The 22,656-nt window shown below is 45.4% G+C and overlaps 1 protein-coding gene across 1 annotated transcript in view; it reads right to left on the bottom strand.

Moving 5' to 3' along the window:
- Positions 1-22,656, bottom strand: part of SLC16A9 (solute carrier family 16 member 9) — a 121,864-nt gene that overhangs the window by 55,495 nt on the left and 43,713 nt on the right. The window lies entirely within an intron of this gene.

Raw genomic sequence — 22,656 nt, 5'->3', positions numbered from 1 at the left:
TAACATAAGTTCCTGGAGGCTCAAAGAACAAAATGAGTTTGTACCTGCGTCTTGTAAATAGTTAAACAGGGGTTTCCTGGGAGGGGCTACCTGGGCCCATAATGTAGTCTCCAAATCTCACAGGTGGGGGCCCCTTAGTAGACCGCGTGGACCTTCTTACTGGCAGAGGTTCTTCCTGCCTTGGTTTAGGAGGGTCAGAGGAGTCCACAGGCTCTGGAGCTCTTTCAGGTACACTCTGGGACAGGTCATCCTGGGGTTGAGGACTAGCAGGAACTGGAGCTGGTACCACCAAGTTCAACCAGGGTGTGAGGAACCAATGAAGTGGCTCTTTGTCATGAATCAGGTTCTCAACAGCCTGCATAGGATCAGCAGGTTGGGCTGGCAACTCAGATTCAGGGGACTCCGGCTCATTGTCCTCTGCTGCAATTTCTCCTTCTATGCAGAGTTTTAATCGATTCCTGTGTACAATTTGGGAGCCTTTACCTTCTCTGGAAATTTGATAAATGTGGGCCTCAGCATTAGGGATAGAAGAAATGACGTAGGGAGTCCTTTCCCACTTACTGTCCAATTTACTGGTTCGGTGGTTATTTTTCAACTACACCATGTCTCCTAAAGCTAGAGGTTCCCCATGAGCAGCCAGGTCATAGTCTCTCTGCTGTCGCTCTCGGGCATTTTCCATGTGCTCCTGAACAATCTCCTTAGCATTAAGGAGACGTCTTTGATGCTCCACCACCCAATCAGTCTTTGGTAGTGGATTGATGACATCAGGCACCTGTACATCCAGAGAGTGGTCAGCAGGTAGCCTCCCTTGATGGCCGAACATCAGATAGAAGGGCGTGTACCCGGTGGAGCAGTGAATTGTGTTGTTATAGGTGTACATGAGTTGTGGCAGGAGAGTAGGCCAATTACCCCTTGTCTCAGGGGGTACTGCTCTCAGCATTTCAATGAGAGTTTGATTCATCTTTTCACAGAGTCCGTTACCTTGCGGATGATAGGCGGTGGTCCGGACTTTCTGGCAATTATGTAGCAGGCACATCTCTTGGAACAACTGTGATTCAAACGCAGACCCTTGGTCGGTGAGGATCCTTTCTGGGCATCCGTAGGGCAGGAGGAAATGCTTCCAGAACGCCTCCGCCGCAGTCTTGGCTGTCAGGTCTTTCACAGGCACTGCTACGACAAACTTAGTGAAGTGATCAATAATGGTCATGGCATAAGTATACCCTGAGCGACTTGGCTCCAACTTCACATGATCAATGGCAACAAGTTCTAAGGGAGCTTTACTCACGATAGGATGGAGAGGTGCTCTCTGGTCATGGCGTTCACTTCTCCCAACGGCACAGGCAATACATTCCCGGCACCATTTTTCAATGTCTTCTCTCATCCCGATCCAATAGAACCTCCTGCGAATGGTGGCCTCAGTTTTCTGCACGCCAAAGTGTCCGGATTGGTCATGATACATCTCTAACACCAGACTGGCATCCCGACGTGGTATGAGGATCTGGTACACCCTATCGCAGGACACTGGATCCAGGCTCCTCCTCAGCAACAGGCCTTTTTGGAGGAAGAGTTGGTGGCGATGTATCCATAGTCTCATTAGTTCTGGGTCTGCACTCTTCCTGCGGACTCTCTCAGGAGTTCTTCCACTAGTAAGGAAGTCGAGCAGTTCACCGAGGACTCTACTTTCGGACTGGAGCTTAATCCACCTTTCTTGTTCGCCCCTGGACTCAGGAATATTTGATGAAGAAGAATCAGCAGCTGAGTGATTTTCAGTGCGAATATTATCTTGCTGAGCAAATTTGTTGTAAAACGCCGGCATCTTCACTTCTTTCCAGGCATCCTTCGGTTCATCTGGTGCTTCTGTAGTGGGGAGCCGAGACAGGGCATCAGCATTATCATTGGAGCGGCCTGCTCGGTATTTCACAGTGAAGTCATAGTTGGCAAGGCGGGAGGCCCATCTTTGCTCCAGCGCCCCTAACTTGGCTGTATTCAGATGCGCCAGAGGGTTGTTGTCCGTGAAGGCGACAAACGGGGTGGCAGCAAGATAGTCTTTGAACTTTTCAGTTACAGCCCACACTAAAGCAAGGAACTCCAGCTTGAAAGAACTATAATTCTGATCGTTTTTCTCAGCCCCCCTCAGGGATCTACTGGCGTAGACAATCACCCTCTCTTTGTTGTCTTGCACCTGAGCCAGCACAGCTCCCAGGCCTTATTTACTGGCATCCGTGTAGAGGTGAAACGACTTCTGATAATCTGGGTAACCCAGGACAGGGGGTTCAGTCAGCTTCTTCTTTAGGAGCTGGAAGGTAATCTCCCGTTCTTCATTCAATTTAACAGGGATAGGAGTCTTTGGACTATTCTTGGGATGCCTCCTTAGGAGTTCCTGGATCGGATCCGCAATTTGTGCAAAATGCGGGATGAAGCGACTATAATATCCTGCAAAGCTGAGGAAACTTCTCACCTCTTTCACGGTGCTGGGCGTAGGCCAATTACGGACAGCAGCAAGTTTATCAGGATCAGGCTGGACACCTTCGGCACTAACAACGTGCCCTAGATACTTTACTGCTGGTTTCAGCAGATGGCACTTGGACGGCTTGATTTTAGGGCCATATTTAACAAGGACTTCAAACACTTCAGGCAGATGTTTTAAATGGTCATCATACGTCTTGGAGTAGATAATGACGTCATCTAGGTATAATAGTACAGTCTCAAAGTTGCTATGGCCTAAACAACGCTCCATCAACCGCTGGAACGTCCCTGGAGCGTAACACAGTCCGAAAGGCATATAATTAAATTCAAACAGACCCATGGGCGTAGTGAAAGCGGTCTTCTCTCGATCTTCATAGGTACCTGCCAGTACCCGCTAGTTAAGTCCAGAGTGGAGAAGTAGGCTGATGACCCCAGGGCAGTTAAGGACTCCTCAATGCGTGGTAACGGATAAGCGTCTTTGTGATTTTTCTATAATCCACGCAGAACCTTATGCTGCCATCTTTTTTTTGGACAAGAACTAGGGGCGCAGCCCAGGGACTATGACTGTCCCGGATTATATTAGAGTCCTTCATCTTCTGTATCATTTCTTTTACGGACTGATAGGTAGTAGGTGGTATGGGTCTGTATCTCTCCTTGATAGGAGGATGAGAGCCAGTGGGAATGGTGTGTTTGATTACACTGACCTCTCCATAGTCCATGGAGTGCTTGCTAAAGGCCTTGTGGTGTTCTTTCACCAGCTTCAGGACTCCCTCTATTTGCTCCTTCGGGGTGGATTCGTTCCCCACATGAAGTTCTTCCCACCAGGTTACTGAAGAGGCGCTGGCAGGTGCACTGCTGCTCTGTGCGGTCTGGAACGTCTCTGTGGCAGGCAGACAGATCACATCCTGGAAGGATACCTGGAAAAGCTGAGCCACAGGGCAGTGCTTAAAAAGAGTAACGGGGTGATCACCAAAATTAATCAAACGGACAGGCACTTTACCTTCAGATACGGTCACCAGACTCTTGGCTGTTCGCACGAAGGGATGATTCTCAATTTGGATAGGTTCTACTAGGGCTTGATAGTCCTGACCCTGGATCCCCAGCACAGCACGGCACCACAGGATGATTTGTGAATTCGGAGGCAGAATTACCGGCCGGTTATCCCGGATCCGGACAGTACAGATTTCTCCTTTTCCATTTGCATACCTTTGTTGAGCACACAGCACACTGATAGTCTTTTGAATGACCTTTTTAGAAGCAGGTGAAGCTGAGGGTATGGATTGATTCAATGCCTCAAGTACCTCGGAGTAACAATTTTTAAAGACATTAGTCCTTAAGATCACGGGGTGTTCCCCTTTATTTCCTGCTTGTACCACAATCACACCTTGCTGCGGTAAGGTGGCTTCTCCCACCTGAAGGGTAGGTTCCCAGTACCCATGAACTTTCACTGGCTTGCCGTTGCTGGAAATGATATCTTGCCAGGATTCTGGCGGCTGGGTGAGGAGACTTGGATCCCAGAACTTGTCAAAGGCGGGTCGTTGGATGCTGGTGACCTGAGACCCAGTATCCAGCAGGGCTTCAAAAGGTATCCCGTTGATGCATATGTTAATTTTTGGACGAGATCCTACGTATCTGGGCATCCAGCTTGGATCCTTTGGACCTATTGTTCTACCTCCCGAGGGGCAGTCCTCGGCCTCGGGGGTGGCTATACTTTTTACAATAGTGGCATACAGGCTGCTTGCGACTCTTAGACCGGTAACTCGGTCGCCCATCAGGTTCTTTGGGGTATACCTCTTTATATGCAGGCGGGAGCCTTGGAGGAAGGGAGCTTTCATCTTCCAGTAACAATGGTCTCTCCCATTTTCCTGCACACCTTCTCCAGGCTCTTAGTGAGATGGTTTACCTGCTCCATTAGTGCCGCCACCACATCTATTACTGGAGCCTGCATGGCTTGACTGACTCCAGACGGCCTCACATTTTGACTGACAGGCCTGAAGTTCAAGGGAGGCCACTGGCCCTGTGGGCGGGTTTTGGCCTAGAATACTGATGGCCAGCTCTTTAAAGTCCAAAAACACACAATTGGGGTGTTGGGCCAACAGCATCCTCAGCTGGCCCTTTAAGTGTTCAGTGTTTATACCCGCAATGAACTGCTCTCTCAGAGTCCGGTCCTGATCCTCAGCCTCCTTGGGGTCCACCTGGACCACAGCCCTCAGGGTTTCTTGCAGGGACAGAGCAAAATCATGGAGTGACTCACCAAGCTGTTGCTTCCTGCTGAAAAATCGCATCTTAACTTCGGACACTGTTCTGGCCTCAAACGTGGTGCTGAGGCGATCAAAAATCTGCTCCAGACTACTCTTTTCAGAATGGGGCCATGACATGACTTCCCTGCGGGCAGCCCCTTCTAACTGGGCTAAAGGGATCTCCATTTTTTGTTCAGCAGAAATAGGGTAGAGCTGGAACAGGGCCAGGATCTGGTCCCTAAAGTCCTTCAGTTTATGGGCTTCCCCGGAGTATCGCGGGAACCAGGGGGCCCAAAAATAATATGGCATGGTCAGTGGCATCAGGCTTGATGCTACCGCAGTGGCAGGTGCCCTATTATCAGCTGCGTGCACCTCAGAAGGCACATCTGGGGCCGCCTGCCCCGCTTCTTCAGGTGCGGACATAGCGTTGCTAAGGGGCTATGGAGTGAGTATGGCCCTTTAAGAAACGACGGAGCAAACCGGAGCTAAGGTGGACGTATTTCTCCCCCAGGTCAAGTCTCTTATTACTAGTGGGGAACCTTCCCCAGTCTCCTGGCAAGGATCGGGACCTCCCCGGTGCGGATATATGAAGGGGCTGGTGAATACGAAAGTTTGCACTTACTCTGGCGATGCTCAGTCCAAATCTCGCGAGGTGCATTGTTATGTAGTACGGGAGTCCCACGCGTAGCGTCAGAAGGTAGGCGCAGCCTCTTGGAGATCCGGGAATCAAGGTAGGCGGTATCTTTATAGACAGGGCAGCGTTTTTCCTTCTTACAGACTGGGCGGTACCCTCTCTTTGTCTTTTTCGCGCCAAACGGACACAACGAGGTGCACAAATAATGCAGTCCAACTTAGGCAGCCATCTTTGAGCACATCGCTGTCTATTCACTGACAGCAAGCGGTGGCTTAAATAAATGGCAAACAGTCCACAGCAATACAATCTTCACACCGCGATTAGAACTTTTGGCCCAGCAATTTTTCAAATAAACAGATAGGGCTTTTCACTTTATGGGCAAATAACGGCACACAGTTTATATTCCACAATGGCGCAGGAATGATCGGATCCTGTTCGTGACGCCAAAATATGCAGTACGCAGACCTGCAGGGTATTGCGATTGTGAGGTCACGGTTAATAGGCATACAAGGGTTGCTCTGGGTTACTCACAGTTTGTAGGGAGACCCTGGGCAGGCGTACAGCAGTGATGGAGAGGCTGACACAGGGGTCCTCTGGGGTACTCTCTGTATATAGGGACCAGGCCTGATGTTGGGTGAGGTGTCCTGGATGTTGCAGGTGTTTAATGTGCCTGGGGCAAGGTCCCTTTAAGATTCGCGACACCAGTGCCTGTAACGGTGGCACACCGATTTATAGTAGTAATAAGTGAGGAACACGATGTTAAGGTGAACCAAACTTCTTTTACTGGAAACGGTTAACTTTATACAGTCTTTTGTAACGTTCCAGGTACAGCAGTAGTAATAAGCAGGTTTTATATATATGGCAGGTACAATGTTCTTTGCAAGATACTCAGAGGGTAAAACAACACTTACAGACCAGGCTGCACTCTTCCTCAGAAATCCTGTGCACTATTCCTCAGAACTCCTGGCTGTCTCAATCCCAAGGCCTGTATGCCCTAATGCTGGCTTTATCCTTGGTACCAAACTTCCTCAGGTATTTATCCTTGCTTTGGGTAAATCCTTCTGCCCTTCAGCTTACTTGTCTAGCTGGAATAATGACTCTGCTCTGCTTAGTGGAAACTTGGTTTCTCTCAGGAGGCAAACCCGTCCCCTGGGGCAAATCTTCTGAGCTAACTCTGGCTCAAGAACTTCAGGCAGGCTAGACTGCACTTACTAACCTCCTGGACTACACTACTCCTTCATGTCTGGGCCTAACTATTTATATTAGGGGTTCCCTAGCTCCCTCTAGTGTCTAGGAGGAGGACCTACACCCTAACAGGCCTGATATACAGATAACACAGGGAAATACACATAAAACATCATATCCCTTACAATGGTCATATTAACCCTTGTGTAGTGCCCACATTTACCTAGTGGGACACTACATGAGCCCTTAACCGCCTCCGGACCGCCTAACGCACGGATGCATCCTGGAGGCGGTCGGTTCATTCCTCCTGGACGCATCCGTGCGTCATCTCGCGAGACGCGAGATTTCCTGTTCACAGGATCGGAAGGTAAGCGAGTGGATCTGCAGCCTGCAGGCTGTAGATGCGATTTTTTTAACCCCTAACAGGTATAATAGACGCTGTTTTGATAACAGCGTCTAATATACCTGCTACCTGGTCCTCTGGTGGTCCCTGATCAACCCCCTGTCATTGATTACCCCCCTGTTATTGATCACCCCCCTGTAAGGCTCCATTCAGATGTCCGTATGTGTTTTACGGATCCACGCATCCATGGATCGGATCCGCAAAACACATACGGACGTCTGAATGGAGCCTTACAGGGGGGTGATCAATGACAGGGGGGTGATCAATGACAGAAGGGTGATCACCCCATATACACTCCCTGATCACCCCCTGTCATTGATCACCCCCCTGTCATTGATCACCCCCCTGTAAGGTTCCATTCAGACGCCCGTATGTGTTTTACGGATCCACGCATCCATGGATCGGATCCGCAAAACACATATGGACGTCTGAATGGAGCCTTACAGGGGGGTGATCAGGGAGTCTATATGGGATGATCACCCCACTGTAAGGCTCCATTCAGACGTCCGTATGTGTTTTACGGATCCACGCATCCATGGATCGGATCCGCAAAACACATACGGACATCTGAATGGAGCCTTACAGGGGGGTGATCAATGACAGGGGGGTGATCAATGACAGGCGAGTGATCACCCCATATAGACTCCCTGATCACCCCCTGTCATTGATCACCCCCATGTCATTGATCACCCCCTGTAAGGCTCCATTCAGACGTCCGTATGTGTTTTGCGGATCCGATCCATGGATGTGTGGATCCGTAAAACACATACGGACGTCTGAATGGAGCCTTACAGGGGGGTGATCAATGACAGGGGGGTGATCAATGACAGGGGGTGATCAGGGAGTCTATATGGGGTGATCGCCCCCCTGTCATTGATAACCCCCTGTAAGGCTCCATTCAGACGTCCGTATGTGTTTTGCGGATCCGATCCATGGATCCGTGGATCCGCAAAACACATACGGACGTCTGAATTGAGCCTTACAGGGGGGTGATCAATGACAGGGTGGTGATCACCCCATATAGACTCCCTGATCACCCCCCTGTCATTGATCACCCCCCTGTAAGGCTCCATTCAGACATTTTTTGGGCACAAGTTAGCGGAAATTAAATTTTATTCTTTAGTTTTTTTGTTTTTTCTTACAAAGTCTCATATTCCACTAACTTGTATCAAAAAATAAAATCTCCCATGAACTCGCCATACCCCTCACGGAATCCAAAAGCGTACATTTTTTTAGACATTTATATTCCAGACTTCTTCTCACGCTTTAGGGCCCCTAAAATGCCAGGGCAGTATAAATACCCCACATGTGACACCATTTCGGAAAGAAGACACCCCAAGGTATTCCGTGAGGGGCATATTGAGTCCATGAAAGATTGAAATTTTTGTCCCAAGTTAGCGGAAAGGGAGACTTTGTGAGAAAAAACAAAAAAAAATCAATTTCCGCTAACTTGTGTAAAAAATAAAATAAAAATTCTATGAACTCGCCATGCCCCTCATTGAATACCTTGGGGTGTGTACAGATTTTGATTTCAAACTACTTTGCACACATTTGGGCCCCTAAAATGCCAGGGCAGTATAAATACCCCACAAGTGACCCCATTTTGGAAAGAAGACACCCCAAGGTATTTCATGATGGGCATAGTGAGTTCATGGAAGTTTTTATTTTTTGTCACAAGTTAGTGGAATATGAGACTTTGTAAGGAAAAAAAAAGAAAAAAAATTCATCATTTTCCGCTAACTTGTGACAAAAAATAAAAAGTTCTATGAACTCACTATGCCCATCAGCGAATACCTTAGGTTGTCTACTTTCCGAAATGGGGTTATTTGTGGGGTTTTTCTACTGTCTGGGCATTGTAGAACCTCAGGAAACATGACAGGTGCTCAGAAAGTCAGAGCTGCTTCAAAAAGCGGAAATTCACATTTTTGTACCATAGTTTGTAAACGCTATAACTTTTACCCAAACCATTTTTTTTTTACCCAAACATTTTTTTTTATCAAAGACATGTAGAACAATAAATTTAGAGAAACATTTATATATAGATGTTAATTTTTAAAAAAATTTCATTTTTTTGCAAAAGTTTCGTTAAATTTCGATTAATAACAAAAAAAGTAAAAATGTCAGCAGCAATGAAATACGACCAAATGAAAGCTCTATTAGTGAGAAGAAAAGGAGGTAAAATTCATTTGGGTGGTAAGTTGCATGACCGAGGAATAAACGGTGAAAGTAGTGTAGTGCAGAAGTGTAAAAAGTGGCCTGGTCATTAAGGGTGTTTAAGCTAGGGGAGCTGAGGTGGTTAAAGGGGTTGTCTTACGAAATATAGTCTACAGTTTTAAACCGGCATCTGGATCTGAATCCTTTTGTAATTGCATGTATATAATAATTTTGCATAGATACTGAATTATTCAATAAAATGTTTCTGTATAGCGCCACCTGCTGTTTGTTTTTTCCTTATTTCTTTGTCCTGCTCATTGAGATGGCCGCACATGCTCAGTTTCATCCTTCAACTGCCTCCTGAGCTGTGATAGGGAGAGCTGAGACACGCCCCCTTAGCTGTAGCAGAAACACTCCTGAGCTGTCAGCTTGATATAAATCTAGCAGAGAAATTAATGGGGAGATCTCTGGATCCATGTGAGGCACTGGGCTGGTTCTAGCTCTGTTAGAAAGAGGCTGTCATGTTCTATATGATGTCTGATTTTCATATTTTACATTAGTCATGGGATAACCCCTTTAAATGGGAAGTTGCAGTTTTAAGGGATGATCAACCCCTTGAGGCCAGTTTCTGTGTTTACTGCGTGAAACACACCCATGGGGAAGTGAATTCCCATAGTGAACTCTGCTCCTTTGACTTGTCCTTTGGTCTGTACGGCATTATAATGATTTATAATCCAGTGTGTTTCTGCCCGACCTCAGGTATACTAAATAGTACTGACAGCATCAGTATACATTTTTAGAGTTGAGGTCGGGCATGGACACACAGCATTAAAAATCATTATAATGCCAAGTGGTCCAGTCAGAGGAGCAGAGTTCACTATAAGAATTCAGTTCCCGCATGGAGCATGTTGCACGCAGTGAACATGCTCGTCTGAAACTGGCCTTAGGCTTTTTGCCGAATGCACTTCAAATGGTATAAAAAATTGCATGTGTGATTAAAGACTTGAGCAGTTACATGATATTTATGAACTGTACTCAGGATAGGTCATCAATATCCTATCGGTTGGGAGTCTGACTCCTGGCACCACCAATGATCAACTGTTTGAAGGGTTCAGGGTTGCGGCGCTTGTATGCATGCATCTTCACTGTTTACTTGAACACTATTTCCCTTGTAACAGTGGTGCAGTGTAATTACAGCTACTCATCCCATTTAAGTGAATGGGATTGAGCTGCAATACAAAGCACAGCCACTATATAATGTACAGCGCTGTGCATAGTATACTATCAAGTGCTCGCAAGCAGCGCTTACACAAGCACCCCAGTCTCTTCAAACTGCTGACCGGCAGAGGTGGCGGAAAACCTAGATAATGTTGAAGAATACTTGTCAGCAGGAGTAGCCATGCTGCCATGGAGGGTTGCTCCTGTTGATTAAAATGATTCCCGTCTTATGAAAATTAGTTGTGGTTAGAGATGAGCGAATTTTTGGAAAATTCAATTTTTTTGTAAGTAGTGGGTGCAATGACAGCTGCTGCCCATCATTGTACCCCTTAGGCTACTTTCACACTAGCGTTCGGGGCTCCGCTTGTGAGTTCCGTTCAAAGGCTCTCACAAGCGGCCCCGAACGCTTCCGTCCAGCCCTCATGCATTCTGAATGGATGCGGATCCGCTCAGAATGCATCAGTCTGGCGGCGTTTGGCCTCCGCTCCCCTCAGCAGGCGGACACCTGAACGCTGCTTGCAGCGTTCGGATGTCCGCCTGGCCGTGCGGAGGCAAACGGATCCGTCCAGACTTACAATGTAAGTCAATGGGGACGGATCCGTTTGAATATGACACACTATGGCTCAATTTTCAAACGGATCCGTCCCCCATTGACTTTCAATGTAAAGTCTGGACGGATCCGCTCAGGCTACTTTGACACTTAGAAATTTATTTTACAATATAATGCAGACGGATATGTTCTGAACGGATCCACCGTCTGCATTAAATGAGTGGATCCGTCTCAGACGGATCCGCTCTGAACGCAAGTGTGAAAGTAGCCTTAGATGCCGCGTTCATACATGAGTACATGAGTAATAATACAGTGTAAAACCAACATAAAAAAAATTCAATCAGACTTACCGCCTCCATTTGCTTGTGATGGGCCGGCCGCCACAATCTAGCTTGAAGATCTTGCACAAAATCTTGCGGCCCAAAATGACGTAATCACACTGGCCGAGAGTGGTGACGGTATACATCACCGCGCATGGGATTTCGGACGAGATCTTTAATCCTGTTGGCAGCGGCCCGTCGCAAACAAATGGAGGAGGTAAGTATGATTTTTATTTATTTTTTCTACACTATTTTAGGTTAAATCAATTTGCTACCATGAAGCACAAGAAAATTCAGCTTTGCAGCAAATCAAACTTATCCTGAAATTTGGATCAAATTCCACTTTGTTGGATTTGATTTGCTCATCTCTAGTTGTGGCATTCCCAAGAAAATTACATTTTTTCTATATGCCAAAGAGAGCTTCACTGCCCCAAGGGGTGTGGTCAGCACTGGAAAACTGCAGTGCACTGAGGAGCTAGGCCCCACCCTTCAGTGCACTGAGGAGCTAGGCCCCACCCTTCAGTGCACTGAGGAGCTAGGCCCCACCCTTCAGTGCACTGATGCTCTCTTTGCATGATGAATTGTAAACTGTATGATCACCTTTACACACAATTATATCTGAGCGACTAGGGTCATGTGTTATGATAATAGAAGGATTTCAAAAGAGTGTCAGCAAATGGATCAATACATTGGATTTTGAAATAGAATAATGGGATTGCTTTTCCTTACTGGTTAATATGGTGAATATGCTATCATTTTATCTTTATTTTCCTCTTAGTTCTTCCTGAAAGATGAAAATAACGTTTCTCTGTGTGTGGATTCTGTTACGGCAGTGGATGTAGTATCACTGTATCAATCAGCAGGGGTGCTATCGTGGTAATGCCCTGTTTTTCACCCTTTAACCCCTATATACAGATCTAGACTTTACTGCAGGGGAGCCACTAGGAAGCTACCTCCTGGAGTAGTCTCTGTGTGGTTGAAAGCCGACCCATGGAGGTCAGAGACAATGGTTCAGAACACGAGAGATCAGGAAAAACAGTAGTCAGGTAGAGGCCAAGGTCAGGGCAGGCAAAGTATGTACGAATTGGAGAAAGAGTCCAAGGTCAGGGCAGGCAGGAAAAGGTCAATACAGTAAACTGGCACAGGTCTGGTCAGGCAGCAGAGGATCAGAGTCAGGAATCAGGCACAAGTTGGTAATGGTCAGACAAACAGAACAGCACACCTTCACAGGAACTATCATAGGGGAAGGTGCCTTGAGTACTCCAGGGCTATGAGCCAATGGTTGGTAAAGATCAGGGTGCATGCATTGGCCCTGTAGAAGCTGGGAAGCATGTGCCCTATGGGTAAGCTAGAGAGACTGAGTCAGCAAACGCAGGCTGCAGCCTGCAACAGAGGATTGCACATGGGCAGCATGATGGCTCATCGGTGATTAGCAAAGGTGCCTTGCAACTCTAGGGTCCTAGGTTTGATTCTGACCAAGGACAACATCTTCATGGAGTTTTCTATGTTCTCCCAATGTTTTCCACAGAACAGATTCACTAGACTTTATGCTTAAATGATCATTGTACTTTCAACAAACTTTATACAAATCAATAGTCCAGATGAATATGATAAACTTTGTAATATATTTTATCACAAAAAAAAATGCCTTTTTCTCCACTTATCAGGCCCCTTTCCTCCATCCTCTCTTAAACTGTGCACTCATTCTTAATTCACTGCTAAATCGATCTTGGGAGACAAGACAGTCATATTACAGGCTGCCCAAAGATGTTTTCAGAGAAGGGTGGAGAGGAGGAGTTGAGTGAGAGAGAAGCAGAAACACAGACACAGACACACTGCTTCTACAACTAACAGTTTTCTGTCTCACCCCAAGAGCTTTAATCACCTCAATACTGTTCTGTATTTCTCTATAATGTCCTAAATGGTGGTGTTGCTGCTTTTGAGTGGGTCAGAGAAAGTGTTTAGTCTCTGGGAGATATCATAGCAGTTAGCTTCCACCCAGTAGCTCAGGAAGAACGGCAATTAAAGATGAAGCTTGCAGATGAGAACTGCTAAAAAGTGCCAGATTAAAGTCATATAATGGTCATGTACATGCAAAATTAAGTGATAGCATATCCCAACTGGCAGGTCCCTCATCAATCCTCAGAATGAAGAAGCAGTGCTGGTTGAGATGAATTGCAGTTCCCTGCGTATTGCACAGGGGTTGTCCGAGTTCTGAAAAAAATAAAAATAATATAGCACTGTAAATCTGATGGTCAGCAATATATAACTGAGCTAAGCAAGTTTTAGGCAAAAAAAAATTCTGTTTCCTCATTTCCCTGGTTCTCTTCTGGCCCTTTACCTGTAGTAACATCAATCTCTGAGGATTTCCTCATGAATATTTGTGCCCCTCCCCCTGCTCTGCAAAGGGAGTGAATAAGTCTGCCTTGAGTGACATGTCTGACTGCTGGGATACTCATGTTGTATGTGTAGAACTACAAGTCCCAGCTGTACAATGACACTGCTGATACACACAGGATCGTCTCCCTACCTGTGCTTGTGCAATGCTCTGCACAACTCCTCCAGTCTGTCAGCTCTGTGTCTACATGATGAGGATGGAAGATCATGTGTCTCTTCACTGCCTGCAGCTTCCCACCAAAGCCTCCATCCTTCTTTGCTGCTGAAGGGGTTAATCTTTCCCGAAGTATTCAGTGGGAGGGAGACACAGTCAAAGTGTAAACAGCAGCAGCCCAGCCAGTGCAGGGGGCGTGGCCAGCACAGTGACATCTAGTGCACAGACACATATCTGCTCTCTCAGGCTTGTGCTCGAAACCTCATCAGAGCAGGGAGAGAAGCTGACATCACAGGTCATGTGACTGTCAGTTAAATCTGAGAAACCAGCCACTGCAGATAAAGTGAGTGAATTGAAAATCCCTTAGATTTGCCCAGTTAGAAACATACAAAGGACAAAAAGAACCCCTTTAACCACCTCCCGAACGCCTAACGCACGGATGCGTCCGGAAGGTGGTTTATTCATTCCTCCTGGACGCATCCGTGTGTCATCTCGTGATAGCCGAGATTTCCTGTGAACGCGCGCACACAGACGCGCGCGTTCACAGGAACAGAAGGTAAGCGAGTGGATCTCCAGCCTGCCAGCGGCGATCGCTCGCTGGCAGGCTGGAGATGTGATTTTTTTAACCCCTAACAGGTATATTAGACGCTGTTTTGATAACAGCGTCTAATATACCTGCTACCTGGTCCTCTGGTGGTCCCTTTTGCTTGGTTCGACCACCAGAGGACACAGGTAGCTCAGTAAAGTAGCACCAAACACCACTACACTACACCCCCCGTCACTTATTAACCCCTTATGAACCCCTGATCACCCCATATAGACTCCCTGATCACCCCCCTGTCATTGATCACCCCCCTGTCATTGATCACCCCCCTGTACGGCTCCATTCAGACGTCCGTATGATTTTTACGGATCCACGGATACATGGATCGGATCCGCAAAACGCATACGGACGTCTGAATGGAGCCTTACAGGGGGGTGATCAATGACAGGGGGGTGATCACCCATATAGACTCCCTGATCACCCCCCTGTCATTGATCACCCCCCTGAAAGGCTCCATTCAGAGGTCCGTATGATTTTTACGGATCCACGGATACATGGATCGGATCCGCAAAACGCATACGGACGTCTGAATGGAGCCTTATAGGGGGGTGATCAATGACAGGGGGGTGATCACCCGTATAGACTCCATGATCACCCCCCTGTCATTGATCACCCCCCTGTAAGGCTCCATTCAGACATCCGTATGATTTTTACGGATCCACGAATACATGGATCGGATCCGCAAAACGCATACGGACGTCTAAATGGAGCCTTACAGGGGGGTGATCAATGACAGGGGGGTGATCACCCATATAGACTCCCTGATCACCCCCCTGTCATTGATCACCCCCCTGTAAGGCTCCATTCAGACGTCCGTATGATTTTTACGGATCCACGGATACATGGATCGGATCCGCAAAACGCATACGGACGTCTGAATGGAGCCTTACAGGGGGGTGATCGATTACAGGGGGGTGATCACCCATATAGACTCCCTGATCACCCCCCTGTCATTGATCACCCCCCTGTAAGGCTCCATTCAGACGTCCGTATGATTTTTACGGATCCACGGATACATGGATCGGATCCGCAAAACGCATACGGACGTCTGAATGGAGCCTTACAGGGGGGTGATCAATGACAGGGGGGTGATCACCCATATAGACTCCCTGATCACCCCCCTGTAAGGCTCCATTCAGACGTCCGTATGATTTTTACAGATCCACGGATACATGGATCGGATCCGCAAAACGCATACGGACGCCTGAATGGAGCCTTACAGGGGGGTGATCAATGACAGGGGGGTGATCAATGACAGGGGGGTGATCAGGGAGTCTATATGGGTGATCACCCCCCTGTCATTGATCACCCCCCTGTAAGGCTCCATTCAGATATTTTTTTGGCCCAAATTAGCGGAATTTTTTTTATTTTTTATTTTTTCTTACAAAGTCTCATATTCCACTAACTTGTGTCAAAAAATAAAATCTCACATGAACTCACCATACCCCTCACGGAATCCAAATGCGTAAAATTTTTAGACATTTATATTCCAGACTTCTTCTCATGCTTTAGAGCCCCTAAAATGCCAGGGCAGTATAAATACCCCACAAGTGACCCAATTTCGGAAAGAAGACACCCCAAGGTATTCCGTGAGGGGCATGGCGAGTTCATGGAAGTTTTTATTTTTTGTCCCAAGTTAGTGGAAAGGGAGACTTTGTGAGAAAATTAAAAAAAAAAACAATTTCCGCTAACTTGTGCCAAAAAAAAAAAAAATTCTATGAACTCGCCATGCCCCTCATTGAATACCTTGGGGTGTCTTCTTTCCAAAATGGGGTCACATGTGGGGTATTTATACTGCCCTGGCATTTTAGGGGCCCGAAAGCGTGAGAAGAAGTCTGGGATCCAAATGTCTAAAAATGCCCTCCTAAAAGGAATTTGGGCCGCTTTGCGCATCTAGGCTGCAAAAAAGTGTCACACATGTGGTATCGCCGTACTCAGGAGAAGTTGGGGAATGTGTTTTGGGGTGTCATTTTACAATTACCCATGCTGGGTGAGATAAATATCTTGGTCAAATGCCAACTTTGTATAAAAAAATGGGAAAAGTTGTCTTTTGCCAAGATATTTCTCTCACCCAGCATGGGTATATGTAAAATGACACCTCAAAACACATTCCCCAACTTCTCCTAAGTACGGCGATACCAGATGTGTGACACTTTTTTGCAGCCTAGGTGGGCAAAGGGGCCCACATTCCAAAGAGCACCTTTAGGATTTCACAGGTCATTTTTTACACATTTTGATTTCAAACTACTTACCACACATTAGGGTCCCTAAATTGCCAGGGCAGTATAACTACCCCACAAGTGACCCCATTTTGGAAAGAAGACACCCCAAGGTATTCCGTGAGGGGCATGGCGAGTTCCTAAATTTTTTTATTTTTTGTCACAAGTTAGCGGAAAATGATGATTTTATTTTTTTCTTACAAAGTCTCAAATTCCACTAACTTGTGACAAAAAATAAAAAATTCTAGGAGCTCGCCATTTTACATATACCCATACTGGGTGAGATAAATATCTTGGTCAAATGCCAACTTTGTATAAAAAAATGGGAAATGTTGTCTTTTGCCAAGATATTTCTCTCACCCAGCATGGGTATATGTAAAATGACACCCCAAAACACATTCCCCAACTTCTCCTGAGTACGGCGATACCAGATGTGTGACACTTTTTTGCAGCCTAGGTGGGCAAAGGGGCACACATTCCAAAGAGCACCTTTCGGATTTCACCGGTCATTTTTGAGACTTTGTAAGAAATAAATAAATAAATTATCATTTTCCGCTAACTTGTGACAAAAAATAAAAAGTTCTATGAACTCACTATGCCCATCAGTGAATACCTTAGGGTGTCTACTTTCCGAAATGGGGTCATTTGTGGGGTGTTTGTACTGTCTGGGCATTGTAGAACCTCAGGAAACATGACAGGTGCTCAGAAAGTCAGAGCTGCTTCAAAAAGCGGAAATTCAAATTTTTGTACCATAGTTTGTAAACGCTATAACTTTTACCCAAACCATTTTTTTTTACTCAAACATTTTTTTTTTATCAAAGACATGTAGAACAATAAATTTAGCAAAAAATGTATATATGGATGTCGTTTTTTTTTCAAAATTTTACAACTGAAAGTGAAAAATGTCATTTGTTTGCAAAAAAATCGTAAAATTTACATTAATAACAAAAAAGTTAAAATGTCAGCAGCAATGAATTACCACCAAATGAAAGCTCTATTAGTGAGAAGAAAAGGAGGTAAAATTAATTTGGGTGGTAAGTTGCATGAACGAGCAATAAACGGTGAAAGTAGTGTAGTGCAGAAGTGTAAAAAGTTGCCTGGTCATTAAGGGTGTTTCAGCTAGGGGGGTTGAAGTGGTTAAGGCTAGTTTCACACTAGCGGCAGGGAACTCCAGCAGGCTGTTCTGGCAGGTGAACAGCCTGTCGGATCCGTGCTGCCGCTAGTGCACGCGTGCCCCCGGACTACCACTCAGGCTCCATTGACTATAATGGGGGCGTTCCGGAGTTCCGGCGGCAGCGCGGCAATTATGCCAAGATGTGACCGGAATAAAAGTATGACATGTTGTACCTTTATTAAGGCAGCCACTCGACATGTTTGCCGTGCTGCCGCCAGAACTCCGGACCGCCCCATTATAGTCAATGGGGCCGGAGAGGTAGTACGGGGCACACGTGCACTAGCGGCAGCACGGATCCGACAGGCTGTTCACCTTCCAGAACAGCCTGCCGGAGTTCCTTGCCGCTAGTGTGAAAGTGCCCTAAGTGGCTAGGAATGTAGCTATGCAGGGAATAAGACAGAAAGATAGCAGTATCATGATTGACGGGTGCCCCAGAGGTTAGAATTCCCCCCTCCCCATCATAGTGTTATGTCTTATAGCGTATCCTAGTGATATTAGATGGGAATACACCTTTTAATATGTTTTGAAATACTTCCACACAATTAATACATTCTCTGTGTTGCTAAACTATCGCCTTGGCTTTAAGACGAGTAATTACTAGTCCCGGATTTACTGCTCATTATTTGCCTGATTAGTTTAATAATAATCTGCCCTTTAAAGTCAGCTCTGAGAAAATACATTAATACTTTTTGAAACATTTCATGTGGCATTTAAAGGATGGTGTTAAACACTGAGGTTTATCAGGGACCACACAATGATTATTATTGCAGCTTGTTCAGCTTTTATTCATCTTACAGATTTAAAACCACATGTCATACATAATTCCCACCTGTCCCCAAAGTATTCCATTTTTTTTTAATGTTCATGTGACCATCCCACCAAGTCCCAAGACATGGTCCTGTTTATTTATCTTGCCCTATACACTAACTGACTGTTTGCCAAGGGGCTGGTAACCATAGCTCTTCTCCTTAGGTGGAGTCTTGTTCATCGCTCATGGCGGACTGCATCAGAATGGCCTGGCCCAGATTGGTCTTGTGAGATTAGGTAAGAAAACATCTCAATACTCAGGGGACCAGTGGAAATTATATAAGGTATTATGTGCAGTTATGACTCTGTAGACTTTTGACAGATCCTCTATAGAGTGGTTTTCTGGTTTTATGTAAATTTTACTTAATAATTTGCATGTTAAAAAGACCTCCAACTTTGTCATTAATAAAGGGGTTTTCCGAGACTTTATAACTGATGGCCTATCCTCATGATAGGTCATCAGTATCTGATCAAAGGGGTACCAACAGCTGGGACCCCCGCTGATCAGCTGTTTGAGAAGGCAGCGGCACCTACAATTGTGCCACAGCCTTCTCACAGCGTTCCCTAGGCCAGTGAAGACACATTCATCGGTCACTTGGCCTAGGTGCAGCTCAGCCTAATTGAAGTGAAAGGGGCTGATTGCGATACTAAGTGCACCCGCTGTACAACGTACGGTGCTTTGCTTAGTAAACACGGAGAAGGCTTTAGCACTCACAGGATTTTAGGTGCCTTCTTAAACAGCTGGACTACAGAGGTCCTGGGTGTCGGACCCCCCACTGATCAAATACTTTGGAGGCTTCATCTCAGATTCCATTAAAAGACAGACAAATTGTCAATTAAAATACCGGGCCCCATGATAGAAACCCAATGGACCCCATTATAACCAGTGCAGCCCACTGGGCACAGTTTGCATCCATTATAGAACAGATCTGATGGTTACATTATTTTTATTGTTCTACTCCTATAACAGAAAGTAGCACTGTAAAATCGTGGTGCCATGATGTCATCATCGTGTCGCTTAATTGGGCAGCATACAGCACGGGACACAAGCCGGAAGATGACAGCCGCATGGAGGTAAGTATTATTTTTTTTTTTTTCATTTAGCACCATGCTATTGGGCCACTATAGGAATGCGGGGGGGGGGGGGAGCACTATGGGGGCACTACATAGGGGCATTTTGTAATAGCAGACACTATGGGGACATTAGCCCAACTAAGGGCACTAAGAGGGGGTATTTTTTGTACTGGCACCCAGAAGGGGGCATTAGCACACATTATGTGGGCACTTTGGGGAAATTGGTTCTACTGGGGGCACTAAGAGGGGGTATGTTTTTTACTGGCACATAGAAGGGAGCATTGGAACACATTATAGGGGCATTATGGGGGTATTGGCTTACTGGGGGGGCTAAGAGGAGGCTTTTTTTCTACTGGCACATAGAAGGGGGGGATTTTTTGCACTGGCACGCATTATAAGGTGGCTTTTTTTTGCAGTGGTTCACATTATAAGGGGGCATTTTCTGTATGGGGCATACATTTTAAGGGGGCATGTTTGTACTGGCACACATAAGGGGGCATTTTTAGTAATAGTGCACGTTATAAGGGGGCATTTTTTGTACTGACACAATATAAGGGTGCATTTTTTTGCACTAGCACATATTATGAGGAGGTATTTTTTGTATTGGAAAAAGCAAAGATTTTGAGCAGCTCTCACCTGCCAAGGATTCCACTGTTGTAGCACAGAACAACTCCTTCACCCGAATCAGGAGAAATACAAAGGTATGAAGAAAAAAGAGAGGTTTTGTCCAGCTTGTACTTGTGGTAATCCAAGAAGGCTTCTTTATTGAAAATTCAGTAAACATGTAGACTCTGCTTTCTGTACCTAGATTTTATACAGAATTTTCAATAAAGAAGCCTTCTTGGATTACCACAAGTACAAGCTGGACAAAACCTCTCTTTTTTCTTCATATTGTTTGTACTGGCTCATATTAGGGGGAATTTTTCTACTGTCACACATTATAAGGAGAATTATAACTTCAGGGGGGCATTATGGTGAGCTTTATTACCAGTGGGGGATTATAGGGAACATGATTACTAGTATGGGCACCATGGGGGCATTATTATTTCTGGCTTAGCATAATTATTTTTGGGGACACTATGTTTACGACACTATTTGCTTGGTGCAGTATTTAGGGCAAGTTGTGCCAATAATTATTGAAGGGGCACTAGTATTTTCAGGTGGATTATCTGTTACTGCAGTATAGCATTGGGAAGCACAGCAGGCACAGTACTAGGGGTGGTAGGATGGGTGTTCAGAAAGTGGTAGGATGGTGGAAAAGTAGGAATCTAAGATGTCTTATTGTCAAACTCTGCAGACACAAGAGATGGCTGAAAGAAATCATCATGGTGGTCTGGTTTGAATAGAGAAGATGAGGAAAGAGAACATCTACATCTGAGGAGACATCACTGGATGTAAGAGGTATATGGCACTGTGATACCCTACTTGGCATGGGGGGTTGCCGTTTCACTTTTTGCATCAGGCAGGAGAGATGTGACCACTGCAGCCAATCGCTGTTCTCACTGGTCTGACGCTGAGGATATTGAGCGGCTGCAGTGGTGATGTTCTGTACACCTGCACATAACAGTGTTGGTTGTGCTGGTCAACAATATAATTGCATCGGAAGCGTGCATTAAATTTCAGTGCCAAATACTTTTGTTCGGCCAAAAGATAAACTACAGCCAGAGGTGTCTAGCAGCATTTTTTTTACTTCTCTTCACATTTAAAACACATACAGTTGTGTTCAAAATAATAGCAATGTGTTTAAAAAAGTAAATAAAGCTCAAAATCCTTCTAATGGCTTTTATTTCCATACACACAAATGCATTGGGAACACTATACATTGTAATCCAAATCAAAACATTAAGAAGAATATATCAAATGTGTGTTTAAGAAAAGTTAATATTAGACTGTTCAAAAAAATAGCAGTGTTTGCATTCTTCTTTACAAACTCAAACATTCACTATATAAACTGAAAAATGTTTGGAGATTTTGCTTTCCTTTGAATCACTTCACTAATATTTAGTTGTACAACCGCTGTTTCTGAGAACTGCTGGACATCTGTGTTGCTCGGAGTCAACCAACTTCTGGCCCCTGTGAACAGGTATTCCAGCCCAGGATGATTGGACTACATTCCACAGTTCTTCTCTATTTCTTAGTTTTGCCTCAGAAACTGCATTTTTGATGTCACCCCACAAGTTTTCTATTGGATTAAGATCCGGGGATTGGGCTGACCACTCCATAACGTCAATCTTGTTGGTCTGGAACCAAGATGTTGCACGTTTACTGGTGTGTTTGGGGTTGTTGACTTGTTGGACAACCATTTCAAGGGCATTTCCTCTTCAGCATAAGGCAGCATGACCTCTTCAAGTATTCTGATGTATTCAAACTGATCCATGATCCCTGATATGTGATAAATAGGCCCAACACCATAGTATGAGAAACATCCCCATATCATGATGCTGTGTACTGTGGCTTGAATTCAGTGTTTGGGGGTCGTCTGACAAACTGTCTCCGGCCACTAGACCCAAAAAGAACAATCTTACTTTCATCAGTCCACACAATGTCTCTTTAGGCCGGTCAAAGTGCTCTTTGGCAAATTGGAACCTCTTCAGCATGTCTTTTTTTTAACAGTGGGACTCTGCGGAGGCTTCTTGCAGATAGCTTGGCTTCACATAGGCGTCTCTAATTCTAACAGTACTCACAGGTAACTTTAGACCTTCTTTGATCTTCCTGAAGTTGATTGTTGGCTGAGTCCTTGCCATTTTGGCTATTCTTGTATCCATTCGAATGATAGTTTTTCGCTTTCTTCCACGTCTTTCAGGTTTGTTTGCCATTTTAAAGCATTTGCGATCATTTTAGCTGAGCAGCCTATCATTTTCTGCACTTCTTTATATGTTTTCCCCTCTTCAATCAACTTTTTAATCAAGGTACACTGTTCTTCTGAACAATGTCTGGAACGACCCATTTTCCTCAGAATTTCAGAGAGAAATGCACTGTAACCAGCATGTACAGCATTTGCTGCCTTCCTCCCTTAAATAAGGGCAATAATTGCCACCTGTTTGTGTACGAAAGAAT

This window comes from Bufo gargarizans, chromosome 6 (assembly GCF_014858855.1).
Source record: "Bufo gargarizans isolate SCDJY-AF-19 chromosome 6, ASM1485885v1, whole genome shotgun sequence".
NCBI lineage: Eukaryota > Metazoa > Chordata > Amphibia > Anura > Bufonidae > Bufo > Bufo gargarizans.
Note: the sequence above shows the minus strand (reverse complement) of the source record. Positions and strands in the feature narration are given on the sequence as shown.